At 38.8% G+C, this 20,998-nt stretch overlaps 1 long non-coding RNA gene across 1 annotated transcript in view; it reads right to left on the bottom strand.

The window, feature by feature from the left end:
- Positions 1-20,602, bottom strand: part of LOC139045130 (uncharacterized) — a 106,397-nt gene extending 85,795 nt beyond the window's left edge. Inside the window, exon 1 of the long non-coding RNA XR_011502881.1 lies at positions 20,434-20,602. This is a non-coding gene — a long non-coding RNA (uncharacterized lncRNA). The remainder of the gene's footprint in view (positions 1-20,433) is intronic.
- Between the last annotated feature and the right edge of the window lie 396 nt (positions 20,603-20,998).

Here is a 20,998-nt window from a genome sequence, read left to right as displayed (position 1 = left end):
AATGTCACATCTTCCTCTTTCTCCATGAGCTTCTCTTCCTCCTTCAATTTTACCTCATTTTTCTAAACTATTCCTGACCCTCCTCCTTGCAATATATCTCCTAGCCGCTCCCTACTCCTGAGCTACTTGATACTGCAGAATCAGGAATAAGGAAGAGAATCAAGAATATCTATTGCTTATATCACCTGGAAGTTTTTGTTAAAGGTTTTACATTTTGACAGGACATTTCAAGTAGTCTCTAGTAAAAGTATCTGCATCAAAATGTCCACCTTTGCAATAAAGTTGAGCCATTAAACATCCTGCAATACTAGATGAGAAATTGTACCTTTTAACTTCTGACTGTACCATTACCTGTAGATGTATCACACATCCATTATATATCTTTCCCATTCTTTCAGTCAAACTGTCTCTTGTTCTAGACACCACTGCAGGGCCCAGATCTGAGTGGGCTCCAGCCAACCTCATGCAGGTGCAATCTGTTAACAGCATCATGCGGCATACCCTAATATCCTCTCTCTCTCTATTGTCATGGATGGGGGTACCCCAAAGAACCATGCTTGGTAGCCACACATGCACAACTCAGAAGTAGGAAGTGGAAGTTAGTGGAAAATTATTCATTTGCCTCCCTCCCCAACCCCCAGGGAAGGTCCTGAGATATAGGTTATATGGCTTTTTAGGGACAAGGTCTCCTGGATCAAATCACTTGGCCAACTTGTTTAGATATCCTCCTGCTGGTTCTCTCTCCTTCCTACTTGGCCGCGTTTGTATCTCCCTTCCATTCTCTGGATTTGCACACTCTAATAAAGTAACGCCACTTAGGCCTGCCCTCTAGGTAACCCAGGTATGCTTTGGTACATAAACTTTATGATCCACTTGAATCTCAAAAGGACATTGGCCAATATTTTACAATAGAAGATTTAGCATTTATCAATTGTGTGACTACGTCTAGTGTACACAAAATTTTTAACCCCAAATTAACCAAGAATTTGACTGTTAATGACTTCCCCAGACTCTTTCTTAAAAGAAGTTCTGCTCTATACTTAAACTTCACTTGTTTAAGCATGTGTGTGGATTAGAGTAGGGAAGAGGAAAACATAGCATTGAAATGCATTAGACATTTATGTTCACTATTTGTGATAAAAACAAGATATTGATAGGTGTTAAATTTAAACATAAGTGGGATTTTATCAAATAGCTTTGGGAAATTTTTTTTTCCAAAGATTGTCACCTGAGCTAACATCTGTTGCCAATCTTGTTTTTCTTCTTCTTCTCCCCAAAGCCCCCCAGTACACAGTTGTATATTGTAGTTGTGCTCTGTGGGACGCCGCCTCAGCATGGCTTGATGAGCGGTGCTAGGTCTGCGCCAGGATGTGAACTGGCAAAACCCTGGGCCACTGAAGCAGAGTGCACTAACGTAATCACTTGGCCACAGGGCCAGGCCCTAGCTTTGGGAAATTTTGAGTTAAAAAATTTTTTTTCTTTACTGTACAGCTCCTTAGCACCTTTGATATGGACAACAATTACAAGAGTATTTATTGATATGTGTCAACATATCAACATATTCCATGCTGGGGATCAAATGGCGGGCAAAAATAGGAAAATATCCTTGCCCTCATGTAGCTTTCAGCCCATTCAAGGGAGACCAACATCTATCTAATGATCATGTTAAATGAATTTAAACTTGCAGACATGAGGAATGCCACAGAATTAGCATTAGGGGAATTATAAGGTGCATGAGAGTTTGTAATAAAATTCTGATGAGAATTGTGAATATCTAGAGAGGCTAAATAGTAAATACATACTATTTACAAACATAATTTGATCACTGATCATTTTTTCAGGGGAACATTTTTTTTGTTGCAGGGGAATGGAATGCTAGATAAGAAATGAGTTTAAGTTTGTAGCTGAGATTTAAAAACTGTTCAAAAGTTTGTCCTTGAAGAAGATTCTTAACCTCTCTGTCTCCTCATCTGAAAATGAAAGTTTGAACTCATTGATATTCAGAGACTTTTCTACCTTTATATTGTAAGATTGAATAATCTTAACTAAACTATTTGGAAGCTTGAGTGTATTGTTTGTGATTTCTCCAGGACTCACTTCTGTCCTTTCTTTCTTTGCTGCTAATCAAATTGCTAATTACCCCCTCCATCTGAGTGACGCTATGAGAAATGGAAGCCATGAAATCTACATTAGGAAATTTAGCTACTTATTGATAGCTCTTGCCAGGAGGGAGATTAAAGCTATTGTATTCTTCAGCCTAAAGATATGGCATAATCCAACAAAAGGCATCTTTTTTGGCTCAAAGAATAAGATTCAACATCAAAAAAATTTGAGATAGAGAATTAGTTCACATTTTCTTTGGTGAGCACAGCATGCAATAATTGTGTTGAGTTTTATGTAGAAAAACTTCTATAATGTACTTGGAGTTCAAATAACCTAAAAGTATTAAAATAATTTTTTAAGATAGCAATTAAAACTAACAGAGATTTCTGTTTTAAATGCCATTTTCCAGTTAATCTCTACAAAAAACTAGACTTCTGTTTCCCATTTGTTTCCCCCTTAAAAAAAAGCTTTCCTGTGTGCCATGTATGGCTAATCTGTCTTGGGTAATATGGATCTAATAAGACATATTTTTCCTCGTGTGTAGTACTTGGAAAGGCTTTGCCACAATTTGCTGTTTTAGGTCACACACATTTGGTGCTATTTTGACCTGGCAATTACATATAGTTCCTTCCTTAATTTCTTGGGAAAAAATAATAATGTGACAAATTGGGACTATGTTCAAATTGGCTTTTAAGTTTCTCGCAGTTGGGTGAACTGAGCAAGGGTTTCTATAGGCCTTTCCTCCTTAGAGCTACATAAAACTTTCTCATCCATTTTTCATTGTCAAGAAATGTCCTTTTAAATGTCCAAAAGTCAAACTTAATGGTAGTATTCTAACACTAGTTCAACAAGCCACTCTACAAATTGAGGCTAGCTATATCTCTCCCTGAATATTATGTGTCAGAAGACCTATGATTTAGCTCTGGCTCTACCACATACAAATTTTGGAACTTTTGTCAATTCCTCTGATCACTATTCACTTCTCTGTGTATTTTTTTACACGGAAATTAAATTATTTGGTCTGCATACAACACAAGGTTGCTTTAAGAATCAGAGAACACGATATATGTAAAAATGTTTTCAAATATAAAAAGAATTTTACAAAATATGAGATACTGTTCTTGGTGACCTTGAAAGATTCTTTTTATTAAACTAAATGTCTAGAAATCAACAGGACCTTTTTACGTACTATAGAAGATCTAAAACTTGTATAATGCAGTATTTCTCGATTATAAGAGATGACCTTAAAACACTTAAACCAGTTAAGAATATACTACAAGTTAAACACTATGTACTATAAGTCAGAAATATAATAGCTATTTGCAGAAGAAAATAATCCGTGTAAACTGGAATAATCAGAAGCAGCTTCATGGGTTTATGCTAGGCAATGCAAAATCAGTATATTTCAGTAATCAGAGAGGATTTGAATAAGTGGGGAATAAAAAAGCAGGACAGAGAGAAAATTCAGCAGGACCAACATCAGGCACAAAAGGCTGAAATGTCAGAATGAATGAACCCCTTCTCAGGTGACATGGCCAGATCCTTTTCCTAAAAACACAAAACTATCTCATTCTGGTCTTTTGTACAAATTTGAATCCCTGAATTCTTCTATCCAAAAGGAATATGTGGAAGAATTCAAGTCCAACAAATCACTAAGAACACTTTGTTCTCAAACACCTAACACCTCCTGTCTCTCGTGGCTATTCTGCCACCAAAAGCAGTGTAGACCATTTTTGGCAGCCTTCAACATACAACCTGTCACCGCGCTAATTAATGTGTCTATGGCTAGAAAAGTAATGATAAAAATGACAATCTAATATTCCAGATTTAATCTCTGACAGTCACTTTCCCAAATACAACTTGTAGAATTTATAAATAAAGAGGAAAATCTGTTCGTGCTTTCAAATCAAGGACAATCTGGTGACTCTGCTTTACCTGATTCATATGGCACTAGAATGAATGGCCACAGCAACTCTGGCCTGCGAGTCAGGGAAGCAAGGCCCCAGGGAGAAGAGAAACATTAAGTGTATGTTTTGTCACAGTGATATTTGGGATTATCATATGGTATTATATTTTGTCCAGAAAATTTGTCATGCTTATCTCAGAAACCTAGAAAGAATATGCATGTGGCACGCTGGAGTCCCTTTATAACATGCTCATGGGCACAAGTCTTCCCCAGTGGAGGAAAGCTCACACGTGCCGCTCTCCCTCACCCCAGGGAGTTCAGTGTTTCTTATGAGGTAGTTTCATTACTGCAGGACAAATCACAAAGTAGTTTTGTGATGCCGTTGAACCACTTTTGTACTGCCTCTCTCTGTTTCCCTACTGGTTTCAAGCTACAACTGAGTTACTTATGAAGCAAAACCTTCATCTTGAACAAATATCATCTTCAGAACCCCTCCATCCTGGCACCCATTTCGTTCATTTAACAAAAAGTTATTTTAATACCATGATCTTAAGGGTGCTTTCTGGGGACTGATGATCCAAAGACATATCATGACTAGTCTGGAAAATAATTTATTGAGCTCACTGTGCACTGGCAATGTTATTTAATTTCTCACTATGACAAGGCACCTTGTTTTATTGTTTGCCACCTTCTTAACTTCTGAAAGTGCTAAATTTTGTTTAGATGCTTTATTTCACTGATAGCACAGTCAGGAAGATCTACCAAGTCCCTCTCCATGGACCTCTTTTGGCATAAAATGGATGGGGGTGGATGTGGAGATGGAGGATGCAGAACCTAGTAGCTGCTCCCTACCATGCTGCCTTCCTCACTCTCACCTCACTGTTGGCACAACTGAAGGGGAACAGGTGAGGACTGGTGTCAAGCCTTCTGGTGACCCATAACAACAATACTTGACTCATGGATTAGCGTCAGCACTGGTTCCCTCATCAGAGGCAAACAGGAGGCTTCAATGAATGAGTAGAATAGTTCCTCACCACCAAGATATTTTGCCTTTGAATGCAGTGGAGACAGATTTCCAAGCCATGACATTAAAATATTAAATCTTCACCAAATCCAATTTACTCTTTTAATAAATAACGGCTCCATGGAAGATCACTGCTATAAGAAGGAAATGCTGTTCCAACTTAACAAGGTGTTGGCCTGAGCTGGAAAAGAATGGTTGGCTCTTAGTCAAGCCATGAGCACTACAGCAATTTCACTCTTTCATGCCTTTGCACATGCTGTTTTCTTTGCCTGGAAATACCACTTCTCTCTGCTTGGAGAACCCAGCTTAAATGTTACCTTCTGGATGAAGTTTCTCCTGATTTCTCTAAGGTAGAGAATAATGCTCCCTCTTCTGTGCTTTCATTACATATCCTCATTGAACACACTTCCACTTGAACACTGATTATTTGTTTTGATGTTCATCGCAACTCAGCTCTAAACTCCTTGAGAACAAAGACATCTTATATTTGTTTCCTTAGTGCCAGGCTAATAGCAGAGACTCAGTACTTGTTTGTGAAATAAGCATTGTCATGGTCACATGAAGTAAGTGGCTAACATTAAATGGACAAGGGGCAAGAACCCATAACCATTTGTCCACGTCCCCGATGACTGCCCCAGCTGTGAAAAGGTGGGAGTAACTATCACTGTTTATACCATAAATGTTGATAATATCAATTCTGGAGAAAATGGATGTCAAGGGCAGCCTTAAAATGAAAAGGTATCCTTTCCTTCAGAGAGGTGTTCAGTAAACATTTACTGATTAATCACTATGTGCCATAGAAGGCAAGATAAATGACACAGTCCCTTCTCTTAAGAAGACAAGAAAATAAATCTTCACAATACAGGGTATTAAGTGTTGAACATTGGGATAAGAGAGGCACCTAAACCACACTGGGTGAGTCAGGGAAGGATTCTCTGAGGAGATTATGCCGAATGACCTTGCAAGACCAATGGGACTTAAATGTGAAGAAAGTATAGAAAGCATTCTAAGTAAATGGAAAAGCCACGTGAATGTTCAGTATTGGGAAAGAAGCTAGCGTGGCTGTGGACCGGAAAGTAGTTTCCTATAGCTGGATCTGTGGCCTGAGGGGTAAAGACAGAATAAGGACAAGGGGAGTTCTACCTGGTTATAAGCTAGTAGGGGAAGGCGTGAATGCATGCAAGTGAGTATCAGGTCTTTGAAGGTACAGTTTAGTGAATTCCAACTGCAGACTCCAGTCAAGTTCCTATAGGGCAGGGTTACCCAAATCACAGAGTCAAGGATGCTAGGTCAAATTTGACATACCTGGGGAATTTCTCTTTTTTTAAGATTTAGGACAATTATACTAATCCTATTTATTAACATTTTAAAAAGTTGATTATGTTAAAAACCCACAAGGCAGATTACTGAACTTTTTTTTACATAGATCTTCAAAAATAACATTTTAAAACTTTCTTTTAGGTCTAGAGGAAAGATAAATGACCAACTGATTCTAACATGTCAGCATGGTTAGTTTGGAGAGAAACATATTTTGGTAAAATGGAGTATATATTGTAGTTTTTGAGCTTTTTATTTTGACCAGATGTGGCTATAATACAATAGAGTTTTATTCTCATGGGTAAGTGACTGATTCGGAACAAAATTAAAGTGTTCATAAGATTCTTCAATAGCAATTTCCTGGGACGGAACTTAATCCAAAGTCAACTGTGTATAAGAAATGCTACATTTCAGCTAGCTCTAATTCCAATTTTTGTCTTTGAATTCCTAAATCAGCGTTACCTCCCTCTAGCCTTGTACAGCTGTCATTTTATTAAATCCATGTACACAAGATATGTTTGTTTCTCTGAGAAAATCATGGGACACAGAAATAGTCTTATTTCCAAGACAATACCCCAGGAGCAGAATATAGAAATTCCAAGGGATATTATAATTGTTTAAAAGGCAAAAATGAGCCATAAATCAGTTCCAGTGGTAGAACAATCATCCGCGTCCTACGTACACAAACAGACTCATTCATCATCTGTGCTAGGATTTTCAAAAGTCTCAAAACCATATTTGAAAAATTGTAATGGATCATCAAAGAAAGCAAAGTAAATTGTGTGCATTTATTTAAATGAAGTGAATTCAAACATTTTAAGTATCTCCTAGTGCAAAACTCTATGCTAGGTCTCAAGTAGTATACAGAGATGACCCAAGCATGGTTCCAGTCCCCAAGGACGCTTCAGTGTGTAAAAGCTGATGGATCTCTCCCTTCCTGCATACTCCTCATTGTAAATGTAAAGTACTTATCCACTGAATAAGCACTCCCCCACCTCATGTCGACTTGTAAATATTTTAAGGCCTTTTGGAAAGACAGCAAGTAACTGTGGTGAACTCGGATTAAGATACGCTGACCAGTTGCTTCTGAAGTTCATTAGAATGTCTTTCAGGAATTTGCTTGACAGGCCAAACAAAACACAAAAGTTAACAGATCTATCAGCACATAAAGGTTGTTGGAAATAAAAGGGAAAATAGTTTCTTTGTAAATCAAAAACATGAGGAAGCAATGCAGGAGACGAAGAGGGAAGTACAAAAAATGGAGACTTTTTTAAATTTAAAGATTTCTGACTGAATGTCCTAGATTGATAAATATATGAAAAAATATTTTGCGAAGAAAAATGTTGTGTATGCCTAGATTTCAAGATATTCCTAAAATACTATTTCTCACCATACATCTGAGATCAGTGGGCATCATTTCTACTACTTGTTAAGAAAGGTGCCAAGTTGCCTAGGGCTATGTAGCTTGTCACAGTGTGAACCAGAACTAAAATAGGATTCCTGGCTCTCTGGGTTTCTGATATCCAATTCAGCAGACTTCAACTTTCCACTAGATACTCTGCAAGTTAAGCAGTTCTCATATCAGCTTGTGCCAACTGCTTAAATGCCCTGTCAACTGTTCAAGTGTGATAGGTGTCAAGTGCCTAGGGACTTAGTCTATCCTCAAGGACTAGTACCTACTTTGCTGTGTTGTTTGAGTTTAGGTAATAGTAAGAGTTCAAGAAGCCATCATTTCCATAAGCATTGCATATTAAAGTACTAACGTTAATATCTTATTGAAAGAAGACTTAACTGGATAAAGGCTGAGGAGCCCCAATTATTTCCTTAGATAGGAAACCAAGTTCGCAATGTTGATAAAGTGAATCAATGATTACACAATATCAACAGGTTCTGTTAAAAGAGAAAAAAAAATCAAATAATTGGAATGGAGTAGGCATGTATGTAGATGTGTGCTTATGTTGGAGCAGAATTTTTCTACATGTGCCACGTAACCAGTTTACTTTCCATAAATTGACTGGTTGTTTGACATTGAATACACACAATACATAGAAATGCCTCATATTTATTTTTTGGTATTCAGTAAAAAGCTCATACTCAGAAGCATGTTTCTTGTTGGCATGACTGAAAAATCTGGAATTTAATAGAAGATTCAAAATTGAACACAATGAAAACAATGTAAGGAATGTAGAGTGATGGGAGGAAGAAAGTGAAATAATGAGAAAGATGTGGTTAATGTGTGTTAAAAATAAAGTACTGTTTACTCAACAACTATTTATTGAGAAATTACTATTCCTAGATGCTGAAGAAAATATCATACAGCTGAAATTTTAGTGAGTGGAGAAAGAAAATAAATAGACATCAAACATATAGTGTGCCAGGAGGGGATAAAAGTTATGGCTATATTGACATTTTAAATAGAATTGGCTTACAATTTAAACTTTATTAGATTAAAATCAAAAATAGTTTTTAGGGCAGCTTAATATAAGAATTGTTCACCCACAGTCACATATCTATAAAATAGTACATAGTTCACAGTAGAAAGGATTTCCACTAGGTGTTCTTTCAAGCGTTACGCCCTTACATCCCAAGAAACAACCTGAAACAATGCTTCATTTATAATGATACTGCTACCAAGATAACCCACTGACTTTATGGGGAGCCCTTTCTCTGTATAATCTTTGAAGGAGTAACTGTGGCCATCCCCTCTCATCTCCAAATCTCCATTTTCAAAGCCTTGGTGCTTTGAGTCTTAACAGCAGTGTTAAGAAGAGGTCCACCTGCATAGGATCAGACTCCAGAATTAGTTTGATAGCTTTATATTCACTCCAGAGAGTCCTGGAGCTCTGTGACAATTGATTAAAGAGTGAACAGGTACAGGTAATGAAATGACACCACAAAGGAGACCTCACCAGGGGAAGATGACATACAACTTAGCAGACCATTAAATTACCTCTCTTGATTTGTTCCAATAAGATACATACCGTCTTAGTTCACGTGTTTTGTACTACTAACGTGTATCTGAAGCTCATTCATGGTTATTTTATTCATTTTCTTTTTTAATCTCCAGCTTTGCTTAAGCCTCTCTTCAAGCGAAATTATGTGCATAGCAGAGTCTTTTGCACCATCACACCTTTTCATACTTTAAATCAAAACTTCTTCCAAATTTACATAGCATTTTGAATCCCCAATATTTGGATTGGCAGATGGAACTGCTACGAAGTCATTCATTTGTTCGTTCAATCATTCATTCAGTCATGTAACGATATGTATTGAGACTTTATAGTAATATCAAAGCACTGTGCTAACATATAGAGAGGGATATAGAGCTAAAAAAAAACCATTCTTTCTAATCTTGTAGGAAGATATGCAAGTTTGAAGACAATTTCAACATAATATAATAATTAATTGCTATATAGAAATATGCATAGAGTGAAGAGAGGCTGGCCCCTAACTCATCCTTGATAAAGGATACAGGGCAAGAATTTCTAGAGGAGATGACACTTGTCTTGAGTCTTGAAGATTAAGTCTTATGTAAACAGCAAGGAGGTATGGAGAGGAAAGAGCATCCTGAGCAGCCTTCCTGGTTCCCAAAGGAACTAAAGATGTTGGGCAGGAACTAGGCCTGAGGTTATTTCCGAGTCATAAATTCTGCCTTTCTTCTTCTATGTCTAGAATTACCTGTTAATGGATGTATTTACATGGAATCAGAAGCACAGAAGTGGCAATTGGGGTATAGTTAGTGCATAGTTAGTGTAGGGAGTAAAAATGAGTTTTCCAGAAGAGGGCTGGGTTTTCGGCTTCTAGTCAGGGAGCCAGGCCCGCACTTGTCATTGACAATACCAGCCTTTTGATATATTCCCATTGTGCAAATTGATGAGGTGTGGGTATCATGGGCTACAAGGCCTTCTACCTAGCATTGCTCGGTGAGCTAAGATGAGGTAAAAAGCTGGATTTGTCAGACCAGCTCCTAGTTCTTCAAAGCCGTCTGAGACCCCAGCGTGCACTACTACCTCCATGTAGGGTGAGAAACCCATGACCTGTCTTTCTATTAGAATGAAGGACACCCTCCCACCCTTACTCCTTTCATGTTGAAAGTCTAGAGTATTGGTATGAGTGCCAGGTGGGATGGATACCCACTCTGCTGAGGAGCCAACTAATTCTTTTAGGTGGAGGCTGTCCCCGAGTTCCGGTACTGATGTGGGGTCGGCGAGCCGAAGAGTCGAAAGAAAGATTTCTTGGACTCTCAAGGTCTGAAAGTAGTGCCCTTTTATTTAGAGAACAGTATGGAATAGCATGGGGACAGGAACCATGGGCAGTAAAGAGCTGCTGCTGCTGCATGGGGACAGGACCAATGGGCAGTCAGAGCTGCTGCTGCAAACATGAGTTGAGAGTAGGGCTAAATTTAAGGCATAGGTATGTGAGTTATCTCTTTATAAGACAAAGGAAAGAATACGTAAAAAAGTTGTTAAAATGGTATCAGTGCAGGTGGGGTCTGGTTATTGGGTGGTCCTATAACTTTTAGATAAGAATCAAACCAGATTAAGTAAATGGCAGAAGTCACCACCTTAAATATTATCTTCAGTTAAAGACAAAGGAGGATGTTGGTGGTGGGGGCAGTCAGCTACATGAGGTTACCAGATAAGCACAATAAACAAGACTTAAGTCCTTGCCATCCCCATTAAGAGTTTCTAGAGATAAGGTCATCCCCCCTTCCTCCTGGTGCAGAGAGGGACACACCCCCACAGATGGAGACTTCCTTGACAAACGCAAATGTCTCTCATCAAAGAGCAAGCAAATTCCACTCCTCAGAGCCTCCTTTTCATCTGTAGTTTTTAACAGTAACCAGCCTAAAATAATCCTCATCAGTACTGGTGGACAAAGTGGATTACCAACTCTCAGGGAGCATGGGGTGGTCCTGGGCAATATTCTCCAGTGTGCAAAGTCCCTGTGCAATCCACTGAACTTCTCAGGATCTTTGCAGCCCATTAATTGAACATTTCTGAATTCCTTGTATACCACACACACCATGCAGAGCCAAAAGTGCTGACGCGGGCTCACTGTCTACTCAACTCTCACTGTCATTGTTGCATTGTTTTCCTGCATCATAGTGTAAGTGGCCACTTGTAGAGTTTCTCTGGTAACACAAGGAAGTATGCCACTAGCCAGGCCGCCTTCCTCTAAGGTGGTGTGGAGAGGAACAAAGGAGGGAGTGGATTTTTTTTTTACCTCTTTGTACCACATGTATAGATGGTTCCATTCAAAGAGAGGGGGAAAGCAATGGTCCTTGCTGCTGCTATCTTTGACCATGTTGCCTCCCTTCAACCTGCCATTCAAGAAAAGGAAGGAGGCTTTCCGCTTCCTCTTCTTAGATGGCTGGACCCTTGCTTAGATAAAATTCAATGACTGATTCCTCCAGGTCCAGTACTTGTATTATAGAAGGAAGAGCATTGAAATTTAGAAATCCCTTTTAGAAATCTCTACAAAGCTTGGCTTTTTTCAAGACCATTGTCTTGCTACAGTCAGTAACTTCTTTGTTCTGTGGGTACTTGGTGGTGCCCTCCCTGAGGAAATGCACATGAGGATTCATCACCGATGGTAGAAGGGAACAAGGGAGCATGATATACAGAAGAAATGAAAAACAGATTAGTTTAATATTTGCAAAATATTATCCCTGTATCATTGGGAAAGAACGAGGCCCAAAGAATTCAAATATATGATAATCCAACAGGTAAGTGAAAAGAAACACAGACATGCAGGTTTATAGATTTAGAGCTGCTGTATCCCTAGGCTTCATTGGTCAGGTGGTCTTTGATGGGGTCAGGAGCAAGGATGTTCCAGGACTGTGGAGAAGAACCAAGTATCACAAAGCTTTGGGAATTAATTATCCATAGGTAAGGAAAGGGCATTCTGCAAGATGTGTGTAATTAATTACCCTGTTGTTGCAGGCGTGGAAGTTAGGCATTGTCCTGGCAGGAGAGGACATGCATTACAAGGTGTGTAAATGCAGCTGGGTGCAGAGAAAGCATTATTCTAACCTCAAAAAGAGAAGCAGCTTGGTATATCACACGCTTTCTGAAGGAAAAAGGTGAGCCTTCTTGGATGTAAATAAGGGAGTTATCTAAAATAAACGAGGGAAACTGCATGTATTAGACTGCACTAAAATATCTGAATAATTTTCACTCCTTCATAATTTAGAGTTTCTTTCAAGTACTTAATGGTTTCTTTCTATATCTCAAATAATCTAGGAATATTTGAGTTTGATTAGAAGTCAAGGAGTCAAGCGCACACCATTTTTAGTCAGACGCATGTTGGAACACTTGGAGGTCACGGGAAAATTGAGTGTAATAAAGAAAAGGGAATGTTGCCATCCTGAAAAATAATGATTTGTTGCTATAGGAAAAAGGGCTTTTGAAATCTAAGGTGCTGAATAATCACAATGCCTCATGGCTTGAGGAGCTCGGACCATGCATTGATAGTGTTCATGATGATTTTATTTTGTGTTATATAACAATTAAAGAAAAGGAAGTACTTTGAATTATGAAAGCTGTGATTGGTCTAATCTTTGCTCATACCCTCAGTATAGGACAGATGTAAACAAAGTATAAGCATACAGAGGATTCTCACAAACGCTACTATTATTATTGTTCCTAGTATTATTATGTTTGTTCTAGAAGACTTTCACATATATTTCCTTGGAGTGAACCTGAAGGGGTCTTGTCTCTACCTTCAAATTTCTTCAGACTTGGAGGAACTCTGCCCCTTGGTCCTCCCTCCTCCCTTTTACATGGATTTTTTTTTTTTTGAGGGGGAGGAGTTTCCCCTTGCTTTGCTGCTACTTCTGACCACGACATTTTTTTCCTTATTCTGAAACCCTTTCCTTCCTCTGGGCTTAGCCTGGGGAACTCCCTGGATGTCTGACTTCTGCTGACCACAGCCCGCCCTGTAGGCAACTGACTCAGGGCCACACAGCTGCTTAAGCGGGGGGAAGGGAAACGGGAAGATGAGAGGGACTGCTATAGACTGAATGTTTGTGTCTCCCCCAAATTTAAATGTTGAAATCCTTACGCCCAATGTGATGGTATTTGGAGGTGGGACTTTGGGAGGTCATCAGGTCATGAGGGTGGAGCCCTTAGGAATGGGATTATTGTGCCTGTAAAAGAGACCCCAGAGAAGTCTGTTCTTTCAATCACGTGAGGACACAGTGAGAAGATGGCCATCTATGAACCAGGAAGCAGACCCTTAGCAGATACCGAGTCTGCCAGTGCCTTGATCTTCGACTTCCCAACCTCCAGAACTGTGAGAAGGATCAACCATAGGTAATAATATTTCAACACATTATTCCATCATGCTATGGTATGTGCAGCATTTATAGAGATGATGGGGAGGAAAAGGCCTTTAAAAAAGGATACCACATAAGAGACCAAAGAGGGGGAGAGTAAAATGATAACACAGACAACGATAATTGCAAATTATCAAATGTCTCCAGCCCCTCTCCCTTTTTGCTATGCCCTGCCTGCTGTATCTCCTGTGAGTTGTGTAATTGGGGCTGACATCACTCGTCCTTTGTAACATTGCACTCTCCAGCACACATGCATTAAACAGAATGTCAGATTAAGTCTGCATACATTGCCAAGAAAAATGAGAAAAGAAACGCTTTAGAAAACACAGTGATATGTGTCATGGTGTTTTTGTGCTCTTTTTTTGGTCAGTTGAGTCGGTTGGATCTGTCCATGCTTTGGCATGAAAGCTTATTTTTGTGCCACATGAGTCAGTCAAGATGAACATAACAATTTGCGCAGACATGAGAATGCATTGCTTTGGAAGCAGGGTGCTGTCCAGGTACTAAAGCACACCATTATAATGAAACAACATAAACATTTATGGACCACAGAAAGAATTTATATGTTTGAATTGCTGAATTGAGATGGAAACTCTTTCAGGTGTCTGCCACAAATAGCATGAGAAAAAGAGAAAATGAATAAATATAAAGAAGGACCTAACGGTCCTATTGTGGAGAGTGTGTGATGAGAACGAAGGATGGTGATCAACGTCAGCATCAGCACCAGTAGTTGAGCATCAGTGCAAGCTGCAGCTTTAGTCGCCGAGCAGCTGAGTTCCCTGTCAGCAGCCGGAGTTGATAGAGTAATGTGGGATAAAAGATCTAGAAAGGCTGCAGGCCAAGAAGAAGGAGACAGAGGCCTGAGATTTTTAAAAGACACGGAGAGATACTGAGAATCTCAAAACTTGCTGAGAAAGATCATAAATTTGAATAGAAAAATCTCATGAAAGGATCTACATTAAAGTGATAACTTACCTCATCATAAAGCTTAGAAGGAGGCGATAGATAGAGATTTCTGTAATTTAATAAGAAAAACAGTTCTTTAAAAAGAAAAAATTCTTTACCTCTGGAAGGCAGAGAAACAGGTTTTAGTTTTGATATTTTGTTTAATCTTCCTTTTCTCCAGCCCTGTGCATATTTTTCTCTGCCAGCATCTGGCCTTAGATAAAACAGCAGATCACATGAGACTTCTGGATTGTAAATCTATTTCCTGAGGACCCTGCAGCTGGCTGCTCAGAACTAGGTGACATGGTACTAAGCTGGTACCAGGAAGGATCACCATAAACAAACAAACAAAATAACACCCTGCTGTGGCAGTCACACAGCTGCCCTAATTACCTGGAGATGCCCTTCCACAGGTTTTCTGAGTGGTTTTCTGAATATTCACTAAGTACCTTCCCCCAGTTTGGTTTAATACTGGGAGGTAGGTGGAAAGACTGGACTTTGGGAGTTGGCATGTCTTGATCTTCAGATTTTCAGGCATTCAGTGTCCCTGTTTTATTTTCCAGGGAAAGTCACAGTTATAACTTAACAGTTCCAGCCTGACCATGCTGGATGAGGCCAGCCACCCACTCCTCTGCACATGCTAAGGATTTAAAACTCAAGCACACATATAACCCCAGATGTTCTTCAAAATTCTCTTTGTGCTTGTCTCCATAGCTCCTCCTTCCAGTCCTTGCCCCCTGCCCCCTCTCTCTTCTTGGAGTTTTTTTTTTTTTGGTGAGGAGGATTGGCCCTGAGCTAACATCCATTGCCAATCCTCCTCTTTTTGCTTGAGGAAGATTGTCACTAAACTAACATCTGTGCCAATCTTCCTCTATTTTGTATGTGGGACACCACCACAGCATGGCTTGATGAGCGGTGTATAGGTCCATGCCCAGGATCTGAATCCACAAACCCTGGGCCACTAGAGTGAAGCACACGAGCTTAACTGCTAAGCCATCAGCTCCTGTTCTTGGATTTTTATCCTAGATTTTAATTTTTTTCCTGGAATCTCGGTTTGAGACATATGATCATATTACCACATTCTTGAGCTTCCTGTTCAAATCTTGCTGCTACACATTCCTGATTTTGGAGTTGCAGCAACTTTGGGTTAAAGACACTTCCATCACTGGTCAAGCCAGGCAGAACCTGAAGCTTTGACAGGGATGAAGGATTGAGAAAGCTTTAAACCAAAGCAGTACCAATTTCCATAAACACATGCACTTTTGATAGGAGCGCCTGTGCGGCTAATGGAAAACATTAGTTAAACAAAATACATTTTACCCCAAAATAAAGAGAATTTTATTTTCTTTATTGCTGAAATACTTTTTATAATGCCCTGCTGGTAATTAAATTCGTATTCTTTTCTCCTCTCCAGCAAGAGAGACACTTTAGAATAAATGCAAGTAGCTGTCATGTCCTTCCTTAGAAGGGCAGGTCTAGATATCCTCAAATTTATCAGGGACTTTGGCTAAGAAAGCAAGTCATCTTAGATCCTTGGAAATACTCTTTCAGAGGGTTGATGGGAGGGCTCCCAGAATTATTGAAGATCACTTACTTTAGGAGGAATTGAAAGGGGTGTCATTAGAGCCTGAGTGTTTTGAGGGTTTAAAAGGATATTTGTCCTAAGTGAATTCCTAGGGAAGATAGAAACATGATAGTTTTAGGTCCACAAGATGGGAGATACTAGAATTCCCTACTTAGTGCTCCTGAAGCCACTTGGTGCCCATAAGAGTGACTGTGTATGAGAACCAAAAGAAATGCAAGCTAAAGGTTGCAAATTTAGAAATCAGAGCATTGGCACGAGGAGATGAGTTGGTTCCTGGTAAGAGAGGCCAGTGGAGGTACTCGTACCATCAAGACCTCGCTAAAGCAGTCCAGCAGCAGAACCAGATTTTGTGGCAAGACCATGTGATACTGAGCAGCAGTGGTACATGACTCAGACTCCTTTTTGTAGCTCCACTTGGCCATGGAAGCAAGATTGCTCCTTCACCCTTTGGACTATAAAGCTTCCACTCTAAAGGGTGTGAAAGTTTCTTTCTTAATTTTTTAAGTAGAATATTTCAAATATGTAGAGAAGAATATAATGAACATCTTTTTACCCACTCTTGAGCTTTATTGAACTGTAACATTTGCAACACTTTGATTCAATATTCTTTAAACACCCTTTCTGATATATTTCAAGCCCCCTTCATAACCACCCCATTCCATCCTCTTTTCCCCATGTTTGTCATTCCCACACGTATTTTCACATTCTTACTGTGCAAATATGTTTTCATAAATAATATGTACTATTGTTTTTAAAATATGTATATTTTGCTGGAAATACCACAGTTATCTATGTATATGTCATTCCTCAAACAATTTTGTTTGCCCACTCTTGTGTTTGAGATTTATTCATGTTAATACATGTATAGTTCCAGAAATTTTTAATATTCCATTTGTAATAAAGAGTCTGACTTCATTTTTGATGTTTCACTGCTGGCAATTTTTAAGCCCCACTACTCTCCCTTACGCTTCTGCCCCACATCTGGGCAAGCTGACAAAAGCCCAGTGTTCACTCCTTTAGCGTCAGTGAGAGGGTCAAACTACGCAACCCCCCCGACCTGCTGTGCTCAACTTGTGACCACTGACCTGCTGTGCCAGCAAAGCATCTGTGGCTGTAGTAAAAGAGATATTCCTGTCACATGTGATGCTTGTTCCCTATTTCAAGACAGAATATAACCACTCTGTGCACCCTGCTTCTTCAGAGGGCTTCCTTCCTTGGGGGAGGTTCTCTCCCGGGCTATGTGGTGCTCGCGATTGGCTCATAATAAACTCAACTCAATTTGAAAAAAAAAAAAACACTACACAACCCCCTGCCTTAGAGCATGCATGGAAACACTACCCCCTCCAGTGTGGGTTAAGAGTTAATCCATGTGGTTAGGAGTTAATCACCAGAGAAACCCCAAGCTAGTCTCCTTTCCCTATTATCTCAAGCCATTTTTTGACCAGCTTGGGATTCTTCCCTGCTCTCCCTAGAAAGCCTCATTATATGAATAATAAACCTTTTCGTACCCTCTTAATGCATGTGGTATCATAAATCTAGACATTCCATCCACATTTTGAATGGAGGAATCCATCTTACCGCTGCAAGATGACCACAACACTATCATATGAATATATCACAATTTTTGTGTCCACTTTCTATTTGATGAACAATGAATTTTCCCCAAAGTTTACTTTTACAAACTACAATGCAACAACAAACATTCTTGCACATTTCACCTTATTGTATAGTGCTAGATTTTCTCCAGGGTTTATCCTAAAAGGGATATCACATCTTCAAATTTAGTAGATTCTAATTTTCCTGGATAGTGCCAAATTATCCTCAAAGTGGTTGTGCCAATTTAAACTCTCCCCATCCATTATGAGAATTCCTGTAGCTTCACGTCTTTGTCATACTTTCTAATTTTTGTCAGATCTAATAGGTGTGAAAGGTATCTTAATTATGATTTTAATTCATATTTCCCTGATTACTTATAATATTGAGCACCTTTTCATTAGTTGCAGGGCTTAAGTTTTCTCCTTCTGTTAAATGCCTGTTTGTATCCCTTATCCATTTTGCTATTGACTTGTTTGGAGCCTGATTCAAACTAAAAACTATAAAAAAATGTATTCATGAAGGAATCAAGAAAATTCAAACTCTGTATATTTGATATTATTAAAGAATTATTAACTGGTTATGAGTGATAAAGGTATTGGGTGTCACGCTTTTAATAAGATTCCTTAGCTTTTAAACACACATATTGAAATATTTATAGATGAAATAATGTGATTCTCAATTTGGGGATGGGAGTATTACAGGGTATAGATAACACAGGATCAGAAACAGATTGTTAATTGTTGAAGACAGGTGGTAGGTACACGGGAATTCATTATACTATTTATATGTTCAAAACTTTTTGTAATAAAAAGTTAAAATAGGGGCCAGACTGGTGGCACAGTGGTTAGGTTTGCACATGCTGCTTTGGCAGCCCGGAGTTCGCCAGTTCAGATCCTGGGTGTGGACCTATGCACCGCTTGTCAAGCCATGCTGTGGCAGGTGTCCCACATTTAAAGTAGAAGAAGATGGGCATGGATGTTAGCTCAGGGCCAGTCTTCCTGAGCCAAAAAAAGAGGAGGATTGGTGGCAGATGTTAACTTAGGGCTAATTTTCCTCAGAAAAAGAAAAAAGTTAAAATAAGATTGAACAATGAAAAAGAGAAAAAGCAAAAATAAACAAAATTATGAATAATAAGGGGAGGTAAAACTAGAGATTAAAATAGTATAAATGAATATTATGATGGCTACTCTAACCCAATAAATTGGAAAGTTTAGATGAAAACAATAATTTTATCCAAACATATATATTTCTAAAATTGACTTAGAAGAAATAAAAAAAACTCTATAAAATAATCATAAGAGCATAAATAAGAAATCAAAAGATTTCCTGTCCCTTACGAAGAGGAAGCCTGACCCAGATAGAAGGGTTAATGCTAATTTTACCAAATATACAAAACACTAATAATCCTTATCTTATATAAAATATTTTAGTGAATACACAAACAGGAAAGGCTTTCAGATTCATTTTACAAAGCTTCTATAATCTTCATACCATGCCCATAGTAGTACAAGTAAAGAAAATTGTAAGCCAATCTCACTTCCATACCAAATTCAATAGCTTAAAAAATACGTATCACAAGTGAGTAGGGCTTATCTATGGGGTGCAAGTAAGTTTTACTATTTGGAAATCTATTGATACAATATACTCATTCATGAAGTAGAGAAATCACTCATATATTTTTTTCAATTTATTTAGGAAAGAATTAAACATGCACTCATGATTTACAAAAATAGCTAATTAAGGGCCAGCCCCAGCAGCCTAGTGGTTAAGTTTGGCATGCTCTGCTTCAGTGGCCCGGGTTCGTTTCCTGGGGCACAGACTTAATTAAGTTGTTTCCAGGTTTATCGACATTATAAACAACACTGTGTTGAATATCCATACATAGCAACTTTTTTGGATTTGTCAGAAATCTCTTTAGAATAAATTTCTGGACTCATCATGAACTATTTACTCGTTCTGGACACAATAATGGCCATATAAGTTTAGATTTTTCAAGTTAATCACTCTAAGCCCTACCACTTTATTAGAAGAAATCTAGTATCTCTATTTTGAGACCTTGCTCTCCCCTTTTTACATGTATGAGAACCTGGAGATTTGCTCAGTTCTAGTTTATAAATGCTAGATTGAGAGAGAACTGGAAAATCTGATAAGGCCACTAGCATTATTAACTGCCTCTGGACATTTAAGACTGGCCTTGCCCATCTCTAACTATGCTCGTCTTTCTCTGTGCACCCAGTCACTGGCCTTCTTTCTGTTCTTAGAACAAACTATGAGCTCTCCTGCCACAGAGCATTTGCTGTTCCCTTGGCTTAGGTTGTTCTTTTCTATCCCACCCAGCTCTTTGCATGGTCACCTCCCGTTAACCTTCATATGTCAGTTTTAAATATACCCTCTAAGGGAAGAATTCCCACTCATTTTCCAGCCTTACTACCCTAGACCCATACAAGAAGGGCCCTTGCTGTGGCCTCATACTTAAGAGAGCCCTTTACATTCACCGCACACACGCACACACATGCACACGTACACAAATATTTATTAAACTACCAGGCCCCTCAGTCACTCAAGAACTTGTCCTGCACTCAGCATTATTATAGCATTAGTATTACCTAGAAACATACCTGTCATGTCTGATTAACCGACACCATTCAGGACCCAGGAAATGCTCCTCCACATATCTTGCCCTGAAACCAAGGGTTTCCTTCAGACCATGGAGATTTGTGGGTTGTGTTGCTCCTTACATTGGAGATGGAAATGGGTAGAAAACGTGAGAAGAATTTGAGACATGGAAGTGCTTAGGTAAGAGGAAAGTCAAATTAATTAACTTGTCAAACCCTTCTTCTCAGATAGTATGAACGCAATACATTCTTGCGTAATGAAGTATCATTTCCCACTGGTGCACAGCATGCATTTTTTTGTTTCTCTTTGTGTGCTAATTTATGGTTTAGAGGTACTCATAAATTAGCATTGTATTTGCAGAAGTAGCAAATGGTGGCTGAGGAGCATTTGGCAATGTTAAACAATTCATATTATTCTTCTTCATTTGCATAGATGTCGATCTAGAGATACAGAAAGTGCAATACAGATTTATGTTGGTAATCAGATGGACATTGAATATTGCAATTGCAAGTTTTTCATTTTTATAAATTATTTAATATGACTTTAATTTAAAATGAAAATATTTCA

This window comes from Equus asinus, chromosome 4 (assembly GCF_041296235.1).
Source record: "Equus asinus isolate D_3611 breed Donkey chromosome 4, EquAss-T2T_v2, whole genome shotgun sequence".
In the NCBI taxonomy this organism is placed as follows: Eukaryota; Metazoa; Chordata; class Mammalia; order Perissodactyla; family Equidae; genus Equus; species Equus asinus.
Note: the sequence above shows the minus strand (reverse complement) of the source record. Positions and strands in the feature narration are given on the sequence as shown.